This window comes from Corvus brachyrhynchos, unplaced genomic scaffold, assembly GCF_000691975.1.
Source record: "Corvus brachyrhynchos isolate BGI_N302 unplaced genomic scaffold, ASM69197v1 scaffold523, whole genome shotgun sequence".
Classification (NCBI taxonomy): Eukaryota; Metazoa; Chordata; class Aves; order Passeriformes; family Corvidae; genus Corvus; species Corvus brachyrhynchos.
The window spans coordinates 1,841,419-1,869,283 of NW_008237265.1; the positions used below are offsets into that span (position 1 = coordinate 1,841,419).

The 27,865-nt window shown below is 40.9% G+C and overlaps 1 long non-coding RNA gene across 5 annotated transcripts in view; it reads right to left on the reverse strand.

Annotated features, from left to right (window-relative positions):
- The window catches only part of LOC108445772, a 121,137-nt gene that overhangs the window by 68,196 nt on the left and 25,076 nt on the right, over nucleotides 1-27,865 (reverse strand). For all 5 annotated transcript variants that reach the window (XR_001860746.1, XR_001860745.1, XR_001860743.1 and 2 more), the window contains 2 exons: nucleotides 15,757-15,925; nucleotides 10,779-10,958 (listed from right to left, as the gene is read on the reverse strand). This is a non-coding gene — a long non-coding RNA (uncharacterized LOC108445772). The remainder of the gene's footprint in view (nucleotides 1-10,778; nucleotides 10,959-15,756; nucleotides 15,926-27,865) is intronic.

The window sequence follows — 27,865 nt, forward strand, 5'->3', positions numbered from 1 at the left end:
TCCTACCCCATCCACCTCTTCCAGTTACGAGTTAGAGCTAAGCACACACAGAGCTGGTGTGTGGAGTTTCACTTCTCCTGACTATTCTAGTAAGTTTAGCCTAAACCCCTCCTCTCAAGCTATATATCAAGCTTATATTATAGGCTTTTTTTTTTTTTCTTCCTAAAAAATAGTGTGTATTTTTATTTCAGCTGTTCTGAAACTAATCAGAGAAAAACTCCACCCATCGCTGGTGTTTCTGGTGTGGGGCAGGGGCAGATTTGCTGCTCCTGCTGGCAAGTCGTGAACGGCTGTCACACAAAAAGTAACTCGATGCTATCAAACACCCTGATTTCCCTTGATACAGGATAACTTGTTGCAGTAACATTTGGGAATCTTGACTTAAATCATCATCAAAATACAGCTCCCATTCACATGGAATAAAAGGGAAAATACTATGGTTGACATTATGGACAGAACTAGCCCAGATGATGTTCCCCAGTTGCCTTAATTTGTGGGAGAAATTCAAAGCTTATCAACAATTCAGCTGATTTCCATGGAAACAGGATTTCAACTTGTGAATCAAAACTGCATGAGGGCCAAAATGCCATATACAAATTATAAAAATATTTTTCCACACTGGGATTCTCAAAATAAGAGTCAAATAGTTAAACAGAATAGAAATAATGAATTCACAAAGGACTCATTTTTCATCATCCACACTATCTTCTTTTGTATAATGCATATCTATCTATATATGCCTACATTTTGAATCTTTCATTAAATGCCCTAAATATCAACATACTTTCATGGTTTTAAAATCTAGTAACTTAAAAGCAGAAAGTATGTGGAGAAGACACATCAGCATTTAGCTCAGCATCTCACCACAGGCCAGTCACGATCTGGACTTAAAACTTTGCCTAAACTCTGCTTATGGAAACAGTTAAATACATTTTTACTGAGTATCCCAGTGGAAATATTATCAATAGCATTCTCTGCTTCATAATTATCACTTCATCTGAATACCCACAAAAAATGGATGATTATTCCCCTGGAACACATTGGGAATATGTGATTTCTCTAAGCAAACAAGGCTCACTGTTGTACTTTTGTCTTTGCAGTAACTCAGGCTCTTGCAACAAATGCTTGCAGTAACATTTAACATTGGCAGTGACAAAGCTATGTAAGAGCTAGATTATTTTTTATTTTTCAGTATTTCAGTGTAGGAGGTTTTACAGTCCTCTTTCAGTTTACACAATTTTTCATAATCTACAAAACAAACCCAGAAGTGCAAATATCCAGTTCAGCCCAAGGATACAGAGCAGCATGTGGTGTTCTGCGTTATACCAAAACTGCTGAATTTTTTAACATCTAACTGTCTAGGAAGAAATTTTCAGATCACATAACTTGGAGAAATTTTAAATTCTCTATAAAGATCATGCAGTGTTAAGGATCTGACACAGCTCAGATTTTACATTAATGAAAATAAGAGGAAAAGTTTAGCAACAACGTTTTTCAGCTCTTAAAATAATGAACAGATTCCCTTCCAAACTGAAGAGTAGCAAACAGGAAGAATTCAACAGCTTTAATTTAAATTACGGGAAGTCCTTCCATTCCATCCTATGACAATTTTATCTGGCACATAGGTGGTGGTTTGTTAATTTGTTCTTTACTTCCAAATATCTTTACTATTTGACCAGATCTCTAAGGTGTTGAATATTTACCCACTAACTTTTCAGTTCTATGCCAAATTTTCTTTTTGAATAAATAGCATGCACTGCAGATATATACTGAAATATAGAAGAATACTTCAGAATTATCTATTTGTTCTGCTGGGGTTTATTTATTCTTTCTACATAACCCTGGGTTTAGGAAACCTTCAAAGCACTCCCAAAATAAAACAGCAACGTTACATGGAACTTTTTAAGTCAAGGAATCATGGTTTCCTAAAGATAGCTTCTAATGAAAGCCAGGGGTTTTTTTACACCATCTTTACTGATGCAATTATATTTAATCACTGTTAAGAGTCAAGATTTTTAGCAGCTAGATGAAGTATACTGGATTAGCTTAATAGCCATATCTTTCTCAGACTTTCTAAAACCTGTTTTTCTTTCCATTGAAGCAGAGAGTGAGGGGATTGGAAACTTCCAGTGATTCTTTTGTAGACTAAAGTGGTTTCACTCTGTCTGCTCATATAAGAAGACAACTCTAATTCTCACGGGTCAAGAAAGAGAACAAACAAAAACTACATTCCCTCTCTATATTAGCCAGAAGCACATATTGTCAGAAAGGAAACAGGATAGAAAACATTAGCTGCTGTACCAAAATATACAGGCATAAAATAAAACCTTTCAGGAAATTTGAGACCCAAATCTCTTCAAAGTTTTATGAAAAAGAGAAGCCCATGCATTTAGAGCTAAACTGGATGAATCCATCACTTGACTCAATACCCCAAGGAAAATGTGGCACGTAGTATATTAAGTTAATAAAAAACAAACAAATGTACCGCTAATAAGTCTGAAAATTCAAACCTTAAGTTCCTCATTATAAAAGCCACAAGTGACTTTCTAAGCAGGACTACCCAAACCACTATGCTGTGTCCCCAGGGACAATCAGTTTTCCTTCTCATCTTCTTTGCTGCTTTTGTACTGATGTATAAAAGTTTAGTTGTCTGGGGCTCAACCACTTTCAGGCAGCTTTGAGCAGTCACCAGCCTAGTGATGAGATGACCATACGTGATGAAAGGACAAGGTTAACTCACAGTTTCGGAGTTAGTGTTGGTGTTTCATGTGCCACATGATGAATAACAACATGAGAGGCCCCTATTCTTCTGAAATATAATTGGCTTTTCTTTAGAGAACGGTGTAGAGAAACACAAAAAACCGGGGTAACATTCAGGTCATGCTCAGACAGATTGACTTTCTGGTGCCTCTTTCAAACCTTATCTTCTCCTTCTCCTCTCTCAGAAATGCAAATGGATCACCCCAACTTTCCTTTTGACAGTTGTGCTCTCCATGCAAACATTTGGTGACTAACTAGAGATTGCTAACCCAGAGACACCTAAAGGCTGGCTCTTTGATTCCATTTTCCTTCAGACATGCTGAGCTCCAGAACAGCCTGCTGCTTTGTCCACCTCGCCGATGCCCTGTCACTGCCCCATGGTTTCCTTCTGCATCCCTGCTGAGGAGGGGAGAGCCTGCTCAGCCAGACACAGCCCCACTGCTGAACTAAACCCTTGAGGCTCCCTTCCCACCATCCCCAAATCTTACTTCACTTTTGTGCATTGCTCACAGATTCATCCCTCTCTTCCCTCTCTCCTGGACTCTGCTATGTCCTGCAAAAGTAGCTGTCATTTTGCTCCTTTCCCTGGACAGTTCAGCTGCTCCTGTTCTTTGGTTCATTCCTCTAGAGTTAGATGTTTTTTTCTCAGCAATTCCTCCTGTAAACTGGAATCACATGTCCCACAAATGATCCTGTCTCTAATTAGGAGATCTTTTATGTCTCTAATGTACATGTGCATGCCAGAATTTTCCGCCACACAATGCAAGCATCTATCCTCTTCTCTGCTTCTTGCTTTTGGGATTTAGAGCAAAGTATCCCTCTGCTACCTCCTGTACATTTTCCTCAAATATTTTTCCCAGCTGTTTCAGGGTTTGTGTATTCATTCCTGGCAATTTTATTTCACTCTTTCATTTTGCCTGGTGAAAGCGTAACAAAGCTCTACCTTCATCTTGTCATTTTTATCCCCCTTGTCAGGCTCGTGCACAGATACAGCTCTTCCACATGTGCCTGTATTCTTGGTCTGGCAGTTTTGCATTCTGAGGGGTCTGGTTCCTTGCAGGGGCTTACTCTGCCCATTTCTAGGTGCCGTTAATCAGATTTTTTCTCTCTGTGGGTCTCTCAGCTTGCCTGATGCTAACTGTGTTTCCATGCACACCACGCTACGTAAATAACATGAGGGTTCCGTATTTTTGCAGCAAACTTTAATATGGGTATTCGGAGAGCTTTAGTACCTATAATAGGTGGATATCTAGTCGGGTACAAAGACAGTAAAATACCCAGTGTTTCAAACTATGCTCCTCTTCCTAAGTTCCAGTTGCGTTGCCACAGTCACTGTGACAGGAGATTGTTCTCATCAGTTAGGCAGACACTTTCAAATCTCCTCACCTCTGTCCTGCCTAAGTAGTGAATTTCTTTTCCTAGACTTCTAACAGCCATGTTTAGGAAAACTACAACATTCTCTAATGGCAAGTTTCCTAAGAAGAAGTGATCATGTCAGTCAGTCCCAACTGCACATAAACATTCTTGCTTGAACCTAACAAATCACCTGGCAGAAAGACTTCTCTCTTCTGCAGTGCACCTCCTTGACTCTGCAGCAGATACAACCTGTCTCTCCATTAAGTCATGCCTCTAAGAGCTTCTAAGCTCCACAAGCTGAAGGGAAGTTACGTTTTAATGAAGTACATAAGCTCTGATAAATAGTCAGAAGCTGTGCTCTGGGAAGATGCTCAACCCCACAGGAGCAGGGCACCCCATGTCCCTTCTGCTGAGAGGGGGCTTGGCAGGTGGGCATTCCTCACTGTCCCAGGCTGAGAAGCTTCACTGAGTCTCCAGCACAGATGCACCTACCTGAGGCATCCTAATGCTCTCTGACCCCACACCCTCAACTCAAGGCTGGAGGAGGCCAGAAAGGATTCCCAGGACAGGCGGTGTGTCCAGGCGGGTCCAGGGGGCTGCCACACCCAAAGAGGCACAGTACCCTCAGGTCTCAGACACAAGTACAACAGGGCTACACTTCAAAGGAGTAAAAACTCATTTAGAGTGCTTTATCAGAGCAAGTGGAAGCCCTGCAAATGAGGATGTCAGAATTCAAATCGTTCTGTGGGGTCACTGTATGCTTCATTTGGCCACAAATACCACCAAGCCACACCACCAAATGATGCTCACATCCAGGAGAGCAAAGTGCTGGGATTCAATCTGCTGCTGCCTCTTTTGGAAGCCTCAGAGCAAATTTCAAGAGTTGAGTTCTAAGATTTGGGACCGGTGCAGGCCTTTCTTTTTGCAAATGCGATTTTAAGGCTCAATTTAATTGTTGCTAAAAATAAGGTAATAGGAGGGTTCCGGTCTTGCACTATAATGAACTGCAGGCTCAATTGTTTGAAGAAGGAAAATTGCATTGATGAGACTGGATCAAAGACAAACAAAAAGATCAGTTATTTCCTCTTGAGGGTAAAAAATTTGGGAGGCTCACGCTTTTTCAAGCAGCCCTTACTGTGGTTTAGAGGCAGAGAGATCTTGTAGTCAGACTTGATTTATTAACAAAACAACGAGAAAAAAAAGAGAAGTGAGCACATGAAGACTCCAGTGTCAGAAAAGACTCAAAGAAAACCAAATGTGGCAGTTCCTATTACAAAGTGGAACATGTACCCAAGCTTGCTTTGTTTCAGAAATGAGCTGCAACGCAGACAAGGGAATGGCATTTGTAATAGCTACAACTGTCTGCCATCCCCAGGCAGGAAACCTCCTGCTAAACTTCAGAGGCACCACCATTTTTAATTCCTTGCCAACATATACACTTGTCACAACTGTTGGGATGCCAACCATTTCATGACAGAATCCAAACAGCAAGAATTTTTAATCCAGGGAACACTCAGAGAAAGTTGTGTCAGTCCCTGTGCCTCATTCCAGTCTGAGAATAATACATGGCACAGCCATTACAATTATATCTACATACGCTTAAAATTATTTAGTCTTTCATGCCATTTTTAATGATTGTTTATTGTAGCCAGTCTACATCTGAATTTTGAGGGTACACTATTTCCTTGTCCAATAATACTGAAATTAAAAAAAAAAAGAAGGAGCAGAGAGGTCAGGTAATTGCTTGAACCCAGATTGTACAAAACCAGTTTTATAGATGCATGACCTGATTACATCAACCATCTCAGGAGCCCTAAACTTGCCTGTGATTTGAGAAGCTCTTCCAAAGAGAGTTGAGTGGTCACATGGTATTGATTAATCATGTCAGGCTGCTAAACCATATCTAGAAATGGGAGAAAGATACACTGCACTTTCATTAAACTACTATGCTATAAGCAGTATTTGTAGTAGTGCTGCATGAACCTATGAATTTAGGGCAGTCTGTGTGCCTGTGACCAGCAGCTCCACATTTACACTCTAAACAACATGTCCTTAAAACTTACTTTTCAACAACAGTGTGCACTCTGGAGTTTTCACAGAGCAGAAGCAGTTCCCTCCCACAAAAAAATATACATAAATTTAAAAACCTTCAACAAAATATAAGAATCCTATCCTGAGCATCACATGCCTAGGTTTAATGAAATACCAGATATACCTGCAAAAGGGCTCCACTCCCTTCCTTTAACATTCCACCTTATCCTATTCTGCTACCCATCTCAAGTGTTGCTACAATCCCCTGACAGACACATTGGGCTGGAAGTGCCTGAAGTCTTTGAAAATGTGAGACAAGGAAGACAATGACCTCAGAACTGGTGGGGTTTTACTCAGCATCTGAACTGGGTTTCTTAAAAGCTGATGCTCCTCATCTCAGGCCACCTGAAGACAGAGAAGTGACAGGAAAACGGGGAATGGCTTCACACTGACAGAGGGCAGGGTTAGATGGGATATTGGGAAGAAATTCTTCCCTGTGAGGGTGGGGAGGCCCTGGCACAGATTGCCCAGAGAAGCTGTGGCTGCCCCTGGACCCCTGGAAGTGTCCAAGGCCAGGTTGAATGGGGCTTGGAGCATCCTGGGATAGCAGAAGGTGTCTGTGGCAGGAGGTAGAACTGGATGGGCTTTAAGGTCCCTTCCAACCCAACCCACTCCATGGTTCTGTGATTCTGTGGTTCAGTGTAAAGAAAAAATTAAAGACTGACCAGAGGTGTCCTGAATTGTCCTGTTAAAAGCAGCACATCTCTTCCCAGCCAGTTTAACAGGCACTGGTTCCAGTCCCAAGCAATGTGGGTGTGTGGGTCATCTCCTGGGACTTCAACCTGCTGGCCATGGGACACCCAGGAATGGGCACTCACCATACCTGATGAGGATACTGGCACTTCCAGAAACCTCCCTTCCATCCAGAGCAGGCTTGTGAAGTAGGTGGGGAAACCCACCCATGTCATTTTATCACCTACAGAGAAATGATGCTTCTGGGTGCTTCAAATACAGGAATACCAACTTATTTGACAACTATTTTTCTCATGTTTTGCTTTACCTGAGTATGGAGCTTCCAGGGATAAGAATTCACATATGCTAATTATTTTTTTATTAAAAAATTTGGTTTAACTGACAACTAATACAAGCAAGTTACTGGATGTAGCAAAATAATGCTATGAGACTATGAAAGTACTTGCTAACCTGTTTGGTAATTCAAAAAAACATGATATTTAAGAAAAATAAAGAACATGACTTATACCAAAATCTTCAAGAAAGATCATGACTTACCCCAAATACTCTAAATTAACATTACTGCTGTTCTACCTTTCTCCTGGTTACCCAGAGGGTTTAAGCATCCTCTTATGCTATTTCTTGCAAGATCCTTTTGTTCCTTAAAATCTTAAAATAAAATGTCTTTTTTTCCAATGTTTGATAGAGCTTTTTCTCACAGGACCTCCTGCACAGGAATCCTGTACAGAGACAAAGAGCCACATAATGAAAACCACTGCTGTGTTTAACTAAAGCTGTTGGCGCTTTTTAAAACCCATGAGAAACAGCACTGAATTCTAAGGAACATACACTCATCTCGTGATCATTTTTCAGCTGGAGATTGAATCAGCCAGCTGACTGTACAAATGAAGATTTTCTTTAGAGAAGAAAAAGGTTATAGTTAAAGCACAAAGTTCTCAGAATTTAAAAGATGCCAAAGGAAAGGCTGCCCTCTGCTCAGGAAAAGGGAATTGTTATGACTGAACTTGCCTATGACAGCAAGTCTGAATAATATACTCAACACTGAAAGTTCTCCCCAAATATTTTAAGATTGGCAATATTCTAAGGAACAGATAACAATGACAGTAAGAGGCAGCCAGGCTCTCCCACAATTAACTTCCCTGGTTTTACTACTCTCATTTCAGTTGCAGAAAGTCAATACCTTTACAATTATCTAACTTTAGGTTATGTATTAATCTTTATGTTACATACTGTATTTCTACCCCAGCACATTCCTTCTCTGGGGAAAAAAAAGAAAAGAAAAAAGGATTATCAGTCATTTCCTGTGGGCTGGAAAGAAATCCAGCTTGAAAGGCTCGCAAGAGCAATTTAATATTGGAGCAACTGCACTGTCCATTCTCTGTATTCACTGCTCACCAGCTGAGTGAAGATCACTTGTGTACAAGGGCATCTGCTTTTCACAGGTGGGTCTGGCAAGCCCAAATTATTCAATTTCTTGCCGAATTACAAAGAAAACTGCAGCTGAGAGAAAAAGAAAACCCCCCACAACCAAACCTCTTTTTCACCTGAACACATCCAAATTAACTTTCAAGCAATTTAACAAGCGTGGGGTCAGCATTTTCCCTCAGCTATTATTTATTGTACACACTGATGATGTTCCAACTACAAATTTATTTTAATTAACTATTTGTGACAATATCATTGGGCATTACCTGATTTTATTGTTAACTGGGTTTCTTCCTCAAAAAATGAACTTCAGCCTACTGAGACTTTAACCTTAACAAGACTTCATACATTAGAGTTCTTGGAATAGACCACTTCCTTAAAAATACATGAGGACCAAGTTTTAGAAGATTTTAATTTAGTTTCTGATCTTGCAATTTATTCTGAGGTCCAGTCCTAAAGAGATACATGTATTACTAGACATAGATACATCAGAGGTAGCAATAATAACTCACTGTTTTCTTCATAAGAACAACCACCTCTTAACCAGACTGATATTTTTTCTTTTTCTCCGTTTTTAAAAAGAAGATTCTTATGAGCTATTTGTGTTTTAAATTCAGTGTAAAATATATGAACACACAAATCTCAGCTTTTTAACACCGTTGGCACTAACTAAAGACATAAACCAAGACAAAAATCAGCAAACTGGTAACATTTCCTCAATAGAAGTCATCCCTCTAAGAAAATTATTTAAGGCCTCAAAACTCCTGACCCCCAAGTACCTTTTCATCAGATACACAGCTCCAAACTGGTGTCCCCAGGTTTTGCAGAGATAAATGGGCTTCACAGCCAATAAACACAAGCTGGTTTGGACCAAGCTGTAAGAGGAATCAAATCATAGATTCCTAGGGCCCTTAGAGAAACTGTGTTGTGGCAACTCTCACACACCAGTGGCCCCCCCAGACTGGCATTTCAGCTCATCTCAACTGCCTCAGAGCTGACATAAAAGATGTACAACCCCTGAAGTTAAAAGGTCTGCTACATACAGGGCTCTGCCCTCAGACACGGGCAATCCAAACCACTTTACACATTTATACACGTGTATCCATCAACACACAGGTTTCCTATGCAAAACAAAATAATATCATTCTGTGCCAGGATTCCTGGGCAGCTTTTCCATGTGCTTGATGTAATCCACAGTCGGGCCACACAGGCTCCAGATCAGCACGATGGATTCCTCAGCCAAATGGTAATTTACAGTAGTCATTTCCAGAAATAGGACACTGATGTAATGGTTACACAAGTCTTTGCCTGTGTTCATTAATACCTCTGGTGTTCTGGGGTGCACAGTGTGGTACTTGTGTCCAGCTATCGTTCTTATCTACAGCATTTGGAGTGATAGCAAAGAGAGAAAATAGACATGCTTTGCCTTATTGCAGAGGCACAGATGATAGGAGGATAGGGAATAACCAGATTCATTAAATAAACAAATGAATCTGCATGCTGTTGATTCCCCCACACTTACTACTGTGCATTCTACCACAAATATTCTCTTTGATGCTCACAAAATAGATGAGCTACAAAGGCTGCAAGAATGCTTATGCCCATTACCATCTTAATTATAAATTTGTCTGTCTACAAACAAATGAAAAATAATTGTTTGTAGGCCCAGACCAAACTCCTAAGGCTTTAAAGTGAGCATTCCATTGTTTGTCATTTGTCCGAAGCAGCATTTTATATTGCCCTGAATGTGAACACCTGCAACATTAACAACTGTGCCCAACATGCATTTAGAAAACAAGGTTTCTGGAATGTGTTTTGGTTATATATACGACCTGAAACAAGCTGGAGAAAAAAAGTCATGTGGAAGAGAACATACTGATAGCCTCTGGAAAATGCTCTTTATACAAAATCCTCTGACTACAGTCACAGAGAAGGGATCCTGATGACACCCCAGCTGCCTGCACTACATTGACAGAGAAATAAGGAAATACACTGGAAGAATTTAATTCAGGAGCTAAGAAAGACAAAATACATTGTCCTAGTCAGTCGTTCCTACTTTCCCTGCTTACACTAACACTTATTTTTCATAGTTAAACACTTCTGTACTTGGACACATATTTTCAAAAGAATAAAGAAAACATAATACATCCTTTTATTTTTTAATACTAAGCAATTTCTTTCTATATAGATAGAAAGAAATCTATATAGATTTCTTTTCTATATAGATATACATTTTTATATATTTAATTCTGGTAGTAATCTTGGGCTTATTGTTCTTTTTGCTTTGATTATTTAAACAAATATTGCATTGAAATTTTTTAACAATGCCACTGCTCCTATAGACAGCGGTCAATGCACAAACAGGATCCTCTCTGCCCTAGAATTATACCTTCACACTTTGCACCAGCTTCTACTTTGCAACTAAGTTGTTTGTTCTTTTTTTTTAATCTTACCTTAAGTTTCAGAAGACCTGCAGGAGTCCTGCAGACAATGGGATGGAAAACTTTTGCTTGGTGACCTTCATCATGCATTTTGAATGACAATTCAGATGAGTAAGAGCTTTTCCAGTGTTAAAATAATTTCTGCTGTAAATTTCACACTCCTAACAGGTTGACTACATCCAGACCGATACACTGCAAAAAATAATAAAAATAACAATTTTCACCACCCAGAAATGGGCAAATATGTATCAACTGAAGCAGTAAATATCTGTAAGGGTTTTCTTCTCTCTCTTTTATAACTCTGGGGCAGGATATCAATATTAGCTGTAAGAGAAAGGCTGCCTGCACACTGCATTTAGATCTTGAACACACAAAGAGGTACATAGACCAGGGAGAGTATAGAAGTCAGAGTTTTGCAAAAACATCCATTTTTTTAAACTGGGTCCTATGTCGGAGTTGTAGGCAGGGAAGAACAAGACATTTTTTGCACGCACATTTTAAGTTCGCAGGGGCAGTGATTCTCAAACAATCCCCCAGACAACGACTTTGTTCTTCTTGTGTCCTTCTCAACCTGCTGCTCGATGCTTCCCTCTCTCAGTCCATGAGCTTCACGATGGCACTGCGCAGAGCGGCGCTCTTTGTCAGGACACTGCACTGTGCCACCAGGAAAAGCAGCAGCTCTCCAACCGCTCCCTACACAGGCTGTGGAAGCAGAGCATTGCCCGCACTGGGGAACGGGACAGAAGCAGTGCTTTGAGCTGCACACCGCCTGCATTTCAGCACTGCGGGAAGGACCTGCAGCTGCTCTTTGGCTTACACGTCACATAGCCTGTAAAATAACAGCAAAGCTGGCCCCGTGAATTGGCCAGTGCAGGGGTGACATCATGGCCTCTCAAGCATCTTGTGGACTATTTATCACCAAGTTTTTCTGGCAGGCAGAATAACCATGGTACAGGCAGAGGTGGCACCTCACTTGGTAATTGCACGGGTTGTAAACTCACACTGGAGACTTCCTAAGGACAACTGTGTCCTGTGTCCAGGAAGCCAGAGGTGGAATTGACATTGCAAGCTTAAATCTAAGATAAAACTCATCAGTGGCTGCAGAATTAACATTGTCTCTCAGCAGCCAAGGGCCTCCTCCACACAGCTCAGCTCGGCACAACCCCGTCCTGCACCCAGTGCTCCATGAGGGACCCGTTGTGGATGTGCCAGACTGGCCCTGGGTGAGCCGCACCTCACAGAAGCAGGAATTCCTCCTGCCCTGCTCACACAATGCTTGCAGACACCTCAAAGACTCCTTGAGCAGTATTTGAGCAGCTTGACAATTCCATCTTCAGTAGTTGTTACAGTGCAAGTTTTACCTGTAAAAATGCTTGTCCCAGACTGGATAAATATGTAAATAACCCCCCTCCGTATCTTTAATAAAATTAAATGTATTTTTGCATTTATATTTAATAAAACATATGAAATACTAAATGTACCTGTACCTGCGTACAATACACAAACTCACAACTTTCTATAGCAACACATATGCTGTTAGACTCGGTGAGCAATTTCTATAGGGGCAGGGGGATTAATTTCAATCCATACTTCTAAACACGTGTCTCAGAGCATTAATGTATACTTTAATTACTGTGCCAAGCAGATGAGCACATAATAGCAGCTATCATTTCAGAACTTTACAGACGTGGTTCACTATTTGAAAAAACCCCTCTTAGATGAACATTTGCTTTACAAAAGCAGCAGACTCTTGATCTTATCCATGTTGCTTAATTTTAAAATCAAATCACAATTTCATGATACTCAGTATTGTTCTTGAAGCCTTGTGTTTTGCAGTTATGCAATTACATGACACCTAACAATTTTTAAGACTAAGTATATCTCTAACCCTTGTGTTTTGCTTAAAACCTGTATCACAGCAGCTCAAAAACCACTCTGCTAAGAAACTCTACAGCGCTTTAACATCTTCTGGCATTTAAACTATGATATGATTTTTGAATCCAAACTAGTATTTTTCTGAATTAATACCTGAGATTAGTAACGCCACACTATTAACCCAGGAATCTGCTGTGAAGGCCAAGGCCAGCCAACAGCATCAGCTCCTGGCACTGCTTCCAGCTGATGGTCAACAAAAATACCCACACCCCTTAAGGGGGCTGGGCAAGAGCAGTACGACTCACAGGCAGCCACCCAGCCTGTCCTGATGGCAACATCCCATGGGACAGCATGGGTCAGCCCCACCACTGTCCCGAGAAGCTCCTGTGCCACTCCTCAGTCTGGTGAGCATTACTACAGTGTAGGCAGAATGAGAAGGACCCCCACAATGGCCATTAGCCCTGTGAGAAGGGGCTAAGGGGCCTGAGGAGGCTTTGGTGACAGCCTCTCCGCACCCAAGGGGAGGCTAGGAGAAGCCAGAGCCAGGTTATTTGCAGTGGGATATGGTGGAAGAGCAAGGGACAACAGATAGAATTTGAAATATGAAAGGTTCAGGTTAGAAATAATGGAAAACCCTTCTGCTGTGAAGTCAGTCAAGCAGTGGAAGGGGCTGCAACAGAGAGGCTGTGCAGTCTCCATGCTTGGAGGCTTTCACGACCCAGCTGAATGAAACCTTGAGCCACTCGGTCTCAGAGCTGGCCAAGCTTTGAGCAGGAGGCTGGACTAGATGCCTCCCAAGGTCCTTCCATTCTGAAGGATGAGCCTATGACTGCCTTGTGCTGCCGACCGTTGCTGCCTAACTGGAATGTTCTCATCTCTTCTCAAAAGATTCTCTTTGTTCTGTTCACTTCTTAGAGACCCTTACTCTTGACACACTTCAGGCCCTGGAAAAGTGTCTTATCTGACACCAGCGGGATTTTTTTCCCTCTAAGAGCCAACAGCTTCAGACAATTGAACCCCGAAGTATTTTAGCAAATACTCTACAGTTCTCGGGTTGGTTTTGGACTTAATTGTTCCTATACAATGAGTAACAACACACACACACACAGCATTTAACATGCACAACAGAGGAGTGAAATACCTGTAAAAAAATTTTTCCTCATCATGAACAAAATCCAATTTAGTTTAGGACATTTTTCCCGTATCTTTTAAAACATACAACCCCATATCTCAGCTTGACTGGGGTCAAAACAGCTGCTGAAACTGTTGGTATAAATGTATTTCCATTACTTTCCTCCCACACATGTTCTACATTTTCAGCTCCCAAAGCATACTGCAGAGATCAGGAACAGCCCTATGGCAGCTTCCATGAAGAACAGAAACCCAGAGCCCTCTGGCAGCCTGGCCCATGAAGCAGATTTCCACACATGGACCTGGAATGCTGAGCATAAACACCACCAATACAACCATACACAAGGGAACTAGGAAGAAGCAGTGTTGATCTACCTAGAACCCAAATTATCTGACATTTGAAAATGCTCCTTAGGCTCTTACATGAGGTCCTGGGGACATTTTGGTACACAGATGTTACTGCTCAAGTCTAAAAATAGGACAGAGGGAGCTCACTGAAAAAACTCTTACAAGTATTACGAAATACACAGCTATAACAGGTGACCCCAAAGCAACTCTCACACACAGCACAAACCCACCATACTCATATTAGAAGACCACCTTCCTGAAGCAACTGCTTTAGTTCCTGGAATGCTTCTGCTTAATTTCTTTGTCTTGTCCAGCTGGGCCCTAACTCCATTTTGCCAATGTGTATAATTTCCCCTTAGAAAATATCAAATGGACAAATCAGGTTCCAACCTCTGGAATCAAGATATTACTGAGTTCCATAAGCTATTAAGGGGTTCCAAACTATGGCAAACAAATCCCTCAAGGCTCACTTAGAAAAAAATATAAAAACACAGGTCTAAGCTTGCCAGACTGTCTGCCTCTCACATTCACAGAAAACCGCCTCAGAAGAAAAAAAAATCTTTATTATGTATGAGGTACAGACCATCTGCGATGGGCTCTGAGAGCCAACTTAAAAGTGGGGGGGAGGAGAGTGTTCCCAACTGCATTCACAGTCAGTGAAGAGCTTGAGACTCAGCAGCTGTCTGTGAGCAGGGAAGAGGTGGTGGGTCAGGATGAATGAGGCTGCACAAGACCTGCCAGGGTCAAGGATGGAAAGGCACATTGTTACACACAAACTGTGTATAGAGGCCTATGGAGAACAGCAGCAAGAACCAAGAAAACCTGGTGGAGACAGTAAAATCATCCCATAAACAAGGTATTTTTGGAGTGCTGTTCCCCTGTCACTGAGGAAAAGTAAGGGATGATAATATTATTCCTGTGGTTGTAACACAGACCACTGAATGCCTCATGACATGGGAAGTAATAGCAGCAGCAGTAAACTGGTAGCAGCAAAGACTATGGGAAGGCTTTCTTTTTCACGCTTTCTTTTAGAGAATTATACACATCTTTCCATATTAGTCTTCAAAATTTTCATAATTATTTTGACACCTCTTTTCACTACTCCAGTACACATATCTGTATTAGCCATTTACTATGCATACCATACAGCTCAATAATGTTTCATTTCTGAAAAGGAAAAAATAACTTTGTTTTTTTTAATTTTAACCACTGAAACTACAGTTACATTTAACCCTCCCCACTCAAAAAACCCCAAATCCCATGAGAACATTTTCTAACTAAACCCATGAGAACATTCTCTAACATCTAGCAGACTGCTATGCCTTTGTGTGTTTGCAGCTCAATAAACAGGATAGTTCCTTTGGCTGTAAATGACCTGTGACCAGGTAAATATGAATAAACCTTTACAAGTGACTGTTGCTGATTCTGTCAGGAAGCAAATCTATTTACATCTCTACTCAAGCCAAAATCATCACAAGTATTTGTCCTGTTACATAAAACTTCGCTGGCTTTTAAAAACTACAAATTAAACCCTGCATTCATTGATATTGCTGGCTAAAACTCGGCTCATGCCTGTGTGGCCAGGTTGTCACCTGGAATGTGAGTGTGTATATGGGCTGATCCTGTAAGTACTTACCAGTGGTGGTGAATCTTGCCATCACACACCGAAGTCCCTTTTCCCAGCGGTCTGCTCCACCTGGCTGCTGGAGATGAAGGCTCTCCACGCTGAATCCACGGGCTCAGACCTCAGGCGTGCTGCAGCAGCTCCACAGTGAGCGATGCCCTTCCAAGGGCCAGAGCTGGACCTGTGGGTTTGCAATGAGGCAGCTCAGGTGTCGGTTCTGCTGAGGAAGCACTAATCCCCAGGGAAAGGATGGGGTGGGGAGTTCGGGGCAGTTGCAACTCAAAGCAGCTTCCAGGAGGCTTGCCAGAGGTTGTCTGCCAGCACCCCAGCTTTGCTCCTGCACAGAGCCCGTGCATACCAGGGCCTCCAGTGACATCCGTGCCTGCACAGGCTGAGGCCTGGTTAAAACAAGCACTTTCCAAATGGGCACGAGGACATCGCTTTCACTTTGCTCAAGCACTACAAAGACCAGGAGAAACAGTGCAGTAGTGCTGTGCTTAAAGTTGCTCATTTATTTAAAATAAAGTCAATTTTGCATACACATGCCAATATCTGTAGAAAATTTACTGGACGTGCCCCTGCAACTCCATGCTGGTCTGCACACACAAAACATCAATTTGGATGAGCCCTTGCTATGAGAATGCCTTTTTACCCACCTATCTAGGAATACAGTTATGCCTAAGCAGGGAATTTTAAGTTGTTTCCCAGACTGTTCCTGAATCCAACTGCAACCTGTTTATTTTGACCTCAGTTCTTAGAAACTGTTGATGCCACGGTAGAAATATGCTGTGTGTTCCAACAGGCAACAAACAGTCCTAATGAGAGCACACTCCATCTGTGCTGCCAGCGCACACAGCCTCAGCCTATAGCTCGGATATGCTGGAGCTGAGCACGCAGGGACGAGCTCGTGCTGCAAGGGATGTCCTGGCACAGCAGAGCTCCCCGAAACAGGCCTCTGGGAGAGTCCCGAGGCAGCCAGGGTAGGCACCAGCAGCACTTGAGTTCTCCCCTCCCTGTTCCGAGTTTGCAGAGTACAAGCTTTTATGTTTTTTAAAGGTTTCAAAACTATAAAGTAAAGAAAGCTGACTTAAAAACTGCCCAGTGCTTTCAAAAGGTAGGAGTTAAAGCGTGCAGAACATATGGCACTATTTACAGTCGGCTCACACACTGAATTCAAGGGAATTTTCCATCAACCTCGTACTCTGCAGAAGGTACATTACAGAAAAATACATGTGGGGATCCTTTAATTTCTCTTGCATCTTCTCTTATAAGATGCAGCTGGGGAGCAACACCCACTGGTATTGGTAGCATGAAACGGCGATCCTTTCCTGTTACTGAGTCTGGCACAAATTACCATGGATTTAGAGGCACTATACAAAAGACAGTGCTGATTTGTTTCTAAATTTGTATCTTGATTAAACTGTCAGGCTATAACACAAATGCAGAGCTCACCTAACTTCAAAATCCTACAACAATAAATTATCCAAGAAGTGCAGTACAATTTGAAAATGCTTATAAACAGATCAATACTATGCTTTATGTTTAGATTTTACATCTCAGTCATGCCAAATCAAATGGAATAGAAGCAGCATTTTATATTCAAACTGTAAACTCAGTGTGTTCCGAACAAAACTGTATGTGAGGAGAGACTGTGAAGCACAATTTTAAAAACCACCAAGCTGGCCGACAGAATAACAACTGCCTTATTATTTTCAAAATTATTTTTAATTTGTTGTGGTAGACAAAAAAGCAAATATAAAGGGCCAAAACACCTATTCTCAGGAACATGCATGCAAACTTTCATAGGTCAGATCAGTGTTTTTCAGCATTTACCCTTGTAAATAGAGCAGAATTTGGTCTCATCCATTAAAGCAAAGTCATTTACTTCAGAATAGTTTCAGTGATACTTAATATATTTTAACTATCCAGAATTTCAACATCTAGGATTAGTGCTGTAAACACACATAGGCACTGTGGTCTAATGAAAGAAAAAGTCAACGTAAATACGGTGCAGCAAAAGTGAGATCAGCCATGCAGGACTTCCAAAAAGTAGCTTAGGAATTAAACTACTATTATTAAAGCTACTGTTATTGAACTGTGGCTGTTAGAACTTTCACAGTTTATCGAACCAGTCTGCATAATGCAAATATCATAAAACAGAATAGATCAGTTTTCCATCATGATTACAAGCCACTGCTGTTCCTAAAGCTTATGCTTTTTTAACCGATGTTCTTGTATGTTCGAACACAATTTTTCTACTTGCTTTTACATGGTACCCACGTAAGAAAAGAGCTATTCTAAATTAATTAATCAACACACACCTTTCCAGAGAGGGAATATATAATAAAAGTATTACATACTGAAGTTCAGGCACATTTTTATACTCTCAGAAGAGACCAAATTGATCCTCCCCTCTCCCCACTTTCAAATGTGGAACTTGGCTGCTATGGGTTCTTTCCCACACAAATCAAGCCCTAGCTCTTTTGAATTGAAACAATATGGGATGATTATTGTGGGAAATTTTTTACTGTTACTGTAATTTAAAACTTTCTGTACCCAATTTTGCATTTTCTATAAATCAAAAACCCATTTCACTTAGGGCTACAATTAAACAGAGGAAATCAAAGACTAACTTCTAAGCAAGTCTTACTATTAATCATAGGATGAACTAGTAGTATAACTACTTTTACTGCAGTTCCTTTCTGCCTGAGAACTACATTTTCATCTGAAGCTGCAGCTCTTTAGAGGAGACTGTGCCACAGATGAGACAAATTAAACAGAGGTACAGCGAATGGGAGAGCACCATGTGCTGTTGAAGATGAGCCTGCCCAGCAGTCCAGCACCAGGCACAGGGCTACTGCAGAGACAACTACTCGGGGTCTGATGCTGCCACTCCAGAAGCTACCATGCTTCTTCCTTCACCAGGAGTAGCCACGGAGTCACATCTGTTGCTTTACATATCTGAACTGAAATCAGCACCTTTCTCCTTTTAAAAGAAAAATTTACAAAAGCAGTGGATTTCAACACTGAAGTTCATATTGAAAACAGGACACACAAGCGCAAAATTAAAATCGGAGTACAAAATGAAACCCTGTGGAATATGGAAAAATAGGTCTTCTGTTTTTTTCAAACTGGAAATCAAATGATGTATTTTTATTTTCTAAAAAGAAAAAAATGCATCTTGATTGCTAGACAAAATAAAATACAATTTTTCAAATCAACAGAAACATGTTTCACCCAGCTGTCTTTATTTTTTTTCTCTGTCTCTGTTTCTCAAAGAAAAATTTTTATGTCATTTCTTTTTTTCATATATTTTATGGAGAGATTTAATATCTCATGGTGTAATTCTTTGCAAAACTCCTACAGAGGTACAAGTCATACAAGTCACCACATTATTTGCAGCAGTACATCTACAATAAGAATAAGTGATACTAGTAACTTATTAATAAAATATATGCTCAAACCAAAAATTGGCTTCCAGTTAAATAGTCTGCAATGTGTATATTCCATGCTAAGGAGGAACCTTTTACCGATTGCAAAGTAAAATTCAAATGTATCTTGTAAAAAAATTCCACTTTTTAAAATCACACACAAAGAAAACAGCTGTGAGGAGTTTGAGGAGTTACTGGAAGGGCTTCTTACACAAAAGAAAACCTTCCCAGCACTGACTTACTACTCTAATAATGTGACTCAACAAATCACGAACGGAAAAGGTTTCACCTCTGAGCAGAACTAGATTTCAAAAGTAAACGACTTACTGAGGCTATAGATTGAAACATTGTTTTACCATTGATTTTCTTCCTAACTAAGATCTCTCATGTACTTGCAACTCTCATTATCTCTGACAATGAACTCCTGGAGCAATTGGCACATCTGTTTCTCAAAAAGTGCACTGAAACCGTATCAGTCTGGCTGTGGCAGCAGGAGCTCCCAAGCCTTTGCTTCAGGCTGCTGAAACCTGCTCATCCCTTTGAGCACACCTTTCACCAAGGAGAACAGGGAGCTCCCTTTGCCTTCCTCCAATCCGCGTATCAAAGGCAGGCACCGACCACACAGGAGGTGCACGAGCAAAACAATGCCTGCAAACACAGCTTTGCCTACCAGGAACGTTGGAAAGACTGGATGTGAATTGACCTAAAGGGTAAAGAAAGAAAGAGTGGGGAAAACCCAAAAAAATCACAGAAGTTTGGAAGTCTTGTGCAAAGAGCATGAAAAAACCCAGAACACCCACTTCATGTAGATGGCTACAAACCCTGCCCAACTCAACAGTCCAGACTGGAACATCTGCACCTTCTCTTTTTCTTTTTAGGTTTATCATATTAATTTCTCCCATTTGATCTCAACTGATACTGCACACAAGGGAGGGTAGCCGCCTGCCCCAGCCAGCTTACACTCCCCTGGTGCTGAGGACATCCATATGCAGCTGGGCCTGGAAGTGGGAATTAGAGTCCAGGACCACCAGTTACCAAAAGCACTCCTGAGCCAGCTGGAGACACCGAAATAAACACCAGCACCACAACTTAGGGGCCCAGCAGCACTCACATGAAGATTTTCAGAGCCATTAATAATCAGACTATAAAGCGGCCAAACTGGGCAGAGGAATACTAGGAAACATTTCAGAGAAGTCTGCCTGCAGGACTCCTGTATTCCTACTTTTGGTTCAAAGCACTGGTTTGCCACTCAGCACCAAGCAGCTGCGGACGAGGGGAGAGGGGATGCGGTGGAGAGGCGGAGAGGACATGGAGAGAGGACATGTGGAGTCCCAGTCTGGGACTACACGTGGGTGCACGGGTCAGGCCTATGCATAAGCACCTGCAGGATTTGGTTTTCACGGGCACACTTATTAAAAATGAAGGGAAAACCAAATCCAAACAGCTTTTCCAGTGTTCCTGGAACACCCTGGCCTGCTGGAGCAGTCCACAGGGTGGAACCAGCGTGGCTCCGTGCACTCAGTTGCTCCTTGTTGACCACCCCATGTATGCCTGGGGCACTCCAGGGTGGCCGTGCCCTTGGGGAATGGACACTGGACACAGAGTGACCCGCACATCTGCTGCTCCAGCCACTGCAGTGCCACGGTGTCAGCGTGGAAAAACCTGCCTCCTGGCTCCCAGAAACCAATCTCCTAGTGCAAATGGAGGAGAGGCTGCTGCAAAAAGAAAGAAATCCTAAACTCAACTACATTTAGGCAAGCAGTAGATAAAACGAATAGAATTGTCAGAGAGGGAAAAAAAAGCCAAAATAGCCAGCAAACAAAACATGTAAAATATGTTTGTGTCTTTATTTTTAAAAGCTGCCTCCCAGCTTTCTATTTTGCAGGGAGCACATAAAATGTTATGCTTTGTAAGTTTCAGTTTTCATGGTCATTGTTTAGTATTTTGTAAAGGTTTGGGGGGTTGTTTTGTTTTTTGGATTTTTTTATACAATGATCTAATTAACTTCCCCATATAATCTTAAGAGGCTATCAACATACTGGATTTTAATTACTTGCACAGCAGAATCCTAAACTGGAAGAACAAGAGACCAGGCAATTTCACAGCATCTTTCTCCCAAGCTGTTCTGATCAAACTTGGACTTTGACTTGGGGTATATTGATGCAGATGCTGAGTGGGTTAATCTCTCCTATTATTTATCAGTGCATAAAACAGAGTGACTAATTTACAAGATGGTGGTGATGAAAGAAACTTCATGGCAAGCAATACATAACCTTTCCACTTTGGTAAGGAATACTACCAAACTTTGGGAGGCAAGGCTTCCCAAAGCTATCAGAGAAAGCCTCCATTCAAAGGCAGTCAAGGCCTAGAACAGCAGCTACATCCCAGGTCTAGACTATGAGATGTCCCTTGTGCAAGGCGGTGCTGGATCCCTCAAATTCTGCAGGCTTTGCATTCCGAGCAACTCTCCCTTCCCAGATCGGTGTTCTGTGCTGTGCGTTTGCTGTACATGGTTTGTTCAGACATCAGCTGTTTCTCACAGCAGAAATCTCATGGGCAACACCAGATTTATCTCCAACTTACAAGGGGAGGTGCTGAGGCACAGAAGGAGGAGGAAACTTGAAGAGGCTCTTACTCTTACATCCAAGGCTGAGTCAAAAATAATCTCCCAACTTCTCACTCACTTTTCCAGACAAGGGCACCACAATTCCCACATCCCACTTCATCAAGGCCTAATTTCTGGACAATAGCACACTTAGACACATATTTTACAAATTAAAGGATATTGTAAGAAAAGATAGAAGAATGACTAAATAAACTCTGTGATCAAAATAATCTGCAGTCCCAGAAGTGTTAACTCCAGTGATTTTGATGGCACAATACAAATTATTCTTTGTACCCATTATTCCTTCCAGTGGCTCCTACAGTAGTAGGTCATGGAACACGACAGACAGAAAAAAGCTGGCGGCTGTCTGAAGTGGTTTGGGTGAGACTTAAACTCTATGTAGGCCTTTAACTAGTCATCAGCAAGAAGATGATATTCACTCTGTGAAGAATGGCTTCATTTTTTTTAATTGCCATTAGAAGCAATACCCACCCGACAGCCACTGGCCGCCTGTGGAAACCTTTTTGTCCTGAATGCTCTACAGAAATGCTCATACAGAGCCAGAACAGAGGCTGCAAGTGCACTGGCAGAGTGATTTTTCAGCTTGATCTCTTGGTGTTAACTGAACTGTGAGACTTTTCTATTTGTTCTTCCACTACTTGCAACCTTAAAACTAATATACACAGTAAAGGCGTAGGCCTAGTTTTTCTCAGATTAATGTTCAGGAGAACTTGTTAGCACTTCCTGCTAATCCTTCAACTGCTCTTCAATTTACTCTTAGGTTAGATTGTGTCTCAGGAGGAACATACCGATGACAAGAAAGTTACAAAATTCAGGGACTGGATACAGGTGCACTCATCCCCCTTTTCCAGGTGAAATCCAACCCACCACCAGGCCTATGTGGACTCTTTGGTGTATTCAGCTCAGCAGGCATCAAAAGTTAAAAGGCTTTCAGCAATTATTTCAACAATAATGTAATTTTAGTGCTTCTGTGTCCAGGCAAGAACCTTATATGGGTGCAAACCAGCCATATCCAACTGACAGTGTAAAGAAATCTATTTTGGGAAGAGAATTATGCTCATACTTTAAGTTCCTTCCAACTTGATAAAACCAATTGCAAGATGTGGCCCACAGCGTCACCGACCAAAGGGACCTGCACCAGCAAGGACATACATGTATGGTACCTTCCAGAAACATGAAGGTGTCCTTAGAAAAACACAATTATTCTGTGTTCACTCCTGACTTCCACTCTGGCCTGCTCCTTACAACAGGTACAACCACCTTCCAGTTGGCTTTCCTGTCCCAAACCAGCCCTCTCCTTGAGACTCCAAGCCACCTTGTTTCCAGCTGGCTGCACCTGCAGCCATGTGCTATTCCTTAATAGATTTTAATTAAGTAATTAAATAGAAACCCTTAATCTTCTCTTAAACCAAACTGTTGAATTTTGATTCCTGAAAGCATTTTAGGGAAAATAAAATGCAAGCATCAGATAGATATCATTTTTATACTGCTAAATATCAATCCCAAAACCATTTTGTGTTACAGACAAGTAATCACTACTCTAAGAAAGTGCTAGATAGCATCTTAAATGTATACGTGTGAATATTATACATGCAACTTCACTTTTATTTACTCCAAATAGGAGCGCACTCATACAAAAAATACTCAGATCTCATATGTGAGACATATATATAGCAGAGTAGGTTATACTTTTAAATGAAATAGAGACATTCAGAAGGTACCAATAAGACAGTAGAAATAATTGTTTTAGTATAATTTAAAATGTAAATGTCACGTAATATGTAATTTAAATGTAAAACTGCACCTTAAACCTTCAATCCATCAATGTAAATCTCTATTTAAGAAAAAAAATTTCCATGTGATCATGTTAATTCCTCCTTCTGTAATAATTATAGAATGAGAAACATATAACCTTCAATTAAAAACTAGTAACTAGCTATCTTCATAACAGATCAAGTTGAAAAACTGTTTTAATAAAATGGTTACTAATAAAAATAAATTTTAAAATGTTATTTATTTATTCACATAATAACTAAGCAATCGAAAAAACCCTATATGTCACACTGCATCAAAACCAGAACTAAACCTCATGATGAACCCCTGCAGCAAAATTATATATGTCCTTTGGGCCTGTAACAGAGTTTCCATCCATTCTGAGATAATGTGATCAATTCCTTCCATGTACCCTGCAATTCATAAATGCATGCTGGAGTAGGAAGAATACTGACGCTGTGTCCCTTAAAAACAGAAAGCAGGACTCTGACACTCCTTGGGTTAAACTGGATAAAGCAAGAAGGTGCAAAAGCTCACTCAAAAAGCTCAAAAGTCTGAAGGTTGTGCAGAATGTAGCGTTCTTTAAATGCACTTTAAGAGTCATTCGAGTTCAGGCTTCCTGAATCAGGTTTTTAAATTAGTGTTATTTGGGTTTGAGAGTACAATCCGAAACCCTCTGATATCTGTGGGAGACTTTCCACTGACTCAGGATTGGATATACTATTTTGTTTCCTATAGACAAATTAGACAATACATCTTACCTGCCAAGGGTAACAAAACTATCATGAGAACTCTCCTTCCTTTAAAAAAAAAAAAAAATCTGCAACCAGAGAGAAAAATAAATATATACATTAAAAAAGGAGAAAATAAAGAATGATTTATCAAAGAGGAAAATCTTTTGAAAATAATACTTGCTGTATATACAAATGTAGACCCGCCACGGGTAACAAAACTAACATGATAAACTTCCTTCCTTTAAAAAAAAAAAAAAATCTGCAACCAGAGAGAAAAATAAATATATACATTAAAAAAGGAGAAAATAAAGAATGATTTATCAAAGAGGAAAATCTTTTGAAAATAATACTTGCTGTATATACAAATGTAGAAGTAAATATACCAGAGCTCTTTGTGTTTGGGTAGCAAAACAAATATAGCAATCAAAATCTCTTGGATGCAACAAAACAGCCTTCCTAGCCTTTTGCAGACTGCATTCCAATAAAAAGCAAGAGCAGCTCTGAAAAGATTGCCAATGCAATAAAAGTCCATGTCAAAGCTTCGTGTTCACCAACACAGAACTGCCTGAACTGAAACAACTGTCCATCTGAGACACTGTCAATATTTGTAGCTGCTTTATGGTTATTACATCCTGCAGATGAAAATGCAAATGAACTCTCCCACAGAACAACCCCTCCTCGATCACCTTTGCTGCTGCAATTCCACGAGTCCAGTTACTGTGAGCAATGCTTTAGAAATAGTAACATAAGTTGTGTCAAAAAACCAGTATTTAGTGATCACTTTTACAGGTCACTCGAACTGACTCCTCTCTCTGAGGAATTAACTCCAGTGCGAAGCAACCTTGGCCTAGCAGGGCTGTGAAAAACAAGAACTCTCTACTCTCATATATTTCTCTAAGCTACTCAGCTCCACGGCCTGTCCCCCCAGCATTAAAATAAATAGACTTGATGGTGCTGCTCCTTGTTTTCTAGCTCCTGAGATCAACTGTTTGCAGCGTACTTTCCTACTTTTGAAACTACATAAAACAAGAAAAAAAAGAGAGAAAAATAAAGAAAAAAAGACCAGCCTAAATAGTGCTATTTTTTCTAATTTGGCACTCCAAAAATATTTGCCTCTGTAGTTATAAAACCATGTCAACTCTTTTATTATTGAAATGTAGCTGCCTTCTCCTCTGGAAATGTCTGCTTACATTGACAAAAGAACTTCAGGAGCTGAATGAATACCACAGCAAACATATCTGTGTGAAGGTATCTGAATAAATGGGCAACATGCTAAGTGTCCCTCAGATTTAAAGTGTGGCAAAATATCAGTTAGCAATTCAAATGCAATCAATCATGGGCTGTAGAAAATGATGACTTAATTAATATTTGATAAAGGTATATTGGTTATTATAATAATAAATTCATTTTTCCTTAGCTCCTCTTCCTTCCCCTTTGCAAAATATTCGATCGGAATGCAAAGCAATTTACTTTTCTATTTGTGCTTTAACAAGTTTGAAAAGAGCAAATCACTTTGAAACTCCACAGAGATTGGACAGGAGCTAAAATGTTTTCCTTGGCAGATAACAGGATACGACGGTTGAGGTTAATTTAAATTTACGTGTGTAAAAATAAATAGGCAGTACATTGCCATCTCAAATCTATAGACTCCTTCCAAAAAGGCTGCCCTAATTTAAATAAAGAATGCATAAAGTAATGCATCAGCTACATACCAAATATTGACCCAACATTCCCTCTTTTTTATTCATAGAACAACACTCATTTGGAGGACCAGTGAGATAAAGCTCTTTGGAGGGCCACCCCCTCCCCCCCCTTTTTTTTTTAAAGCAAAACAACAAAACATGATTCATGCTTAGACGTGTATTTTGGAGCATCATGCCTAGACAATTTTTATGAGAGTTTTGAAAAGTTTTGTGGAAGACCCTGAAAACCACTATAGCAGTCAGATCTTTATTTGAAACTGTTATGTATATAGTCTTAATCCAAATCCCATTTGAAGTCGGTGGAAAAACCCCCGTTGCCTTCAGAGGCCTTTGGATCAGATCCTTTGTTTCCAGAGGTACAGAACAGCAAATTTCAAACGTATGCAAGAACGAGGAGTATACAACTACTAAATAAATGGTAACATTAATCTGTGAAAAAAGACAGTTTTTATAAAGGGCAACTCAAAATGATGAGATCTCATATTTGATGGTATATTTTTTTTAAAAGAGAGGCTCCAAAGGGCCTGATCCTCGGCATTTTATTCCTACATATCCCTCTACAAATGAAGGTGTCTTGAACAGAATTATGTTCTATTTAAGTCAAATTTACATGAAACCCTTCTAGAACTGGAGATTTAAAATATCCTCTGCAAGTGCAGAGGAATACCTGTGGACAGATTTCTGCACCATTCCTAAGAGAATCACAGGCTGCTTTGCTCTCTAGTGAGAAGTTACAGGCCAGACGAGTGATTCCACAAATTTGCACACAGACTACATTAGTGAATATCTGGTGGAGAGGGATTGCTCCAAAGCCCATCAAACTCAGCTCAATAGAATTCAATGTACTGTGGCCCAGGTATGGAGTCAGATGCATAAACAAGTACAGATCTGCACAGCCCAGTACAGTTTACAGCAGACAAACTGAGGACTTGCAAAAGTGTGTGTGCACTTCCAAACATCTACCCGTCCCTTTTCTATCTACTGGGATCACTCTGTTGGGGAATGTCTATTGTGCTGGCTACAGGGATTCCAACTTTTTGTCTTCTGGCTGCAAACGTGAGTCTAGCTAGCTGCACGCATACTGAATAAATGAACACTTATCTCTGCGACAATCAAACGCGCTGGGCGAGCACACGCTGCACGAACACGCATGCGGCTATGAAGAAACACACTCCACGCTGTGTCTTATTTGAGAAACAAAAGACATGCAATCATATTTTTAAATTATATTTCCCCCCCTCTCGGACAGGTACAGGCGCCATAAATCAGCATTAGAACTGTGGCAGCGTGGCTTTGTTGTGCATCTCAGACCTGCACAAGCACCACCACTGCGGGGGGAGGAGGGAGGGCTGATTACCGGCACCTGCTTCAAGCTGCGAGGGACTGATGCAGTTAGCAGGAAAAATGCCTAATTAGAGCACACTTCCATTTTCCTGAGGGAAGGTGTCACGATCACAGGCCTGCCCCTGCCCTGAGCACCCATGTGCACGGCAGACTCTGAGAACCAAGGCCCTGCCAAGGTTTATGGAACATGTGGCACACGGATGGAGGCCGAGTCCAGCACAGAACCAGTTCTGCTCGCAGGGGAGCTGATGAAGCACTGAGTGGATGTGAATTACATTCCACCCAAAATCCTGGGTTTTTTTTCCCCAAGAAAACTGGATGAAACAAGGGATTCCTTCCACTCCTTTTATTTCTCCTTAGCTGCTACAAAAGATTTATGAATACTTGGCACGTACTATGAGAAGACGGTGATGTACCCACAGAGCCACACAAAACACAATCCAACCTCACAGTCCTACTCATCTTATATATTCAACAAAGACGAGAACCCCAGACTGCACCCACAGCTCA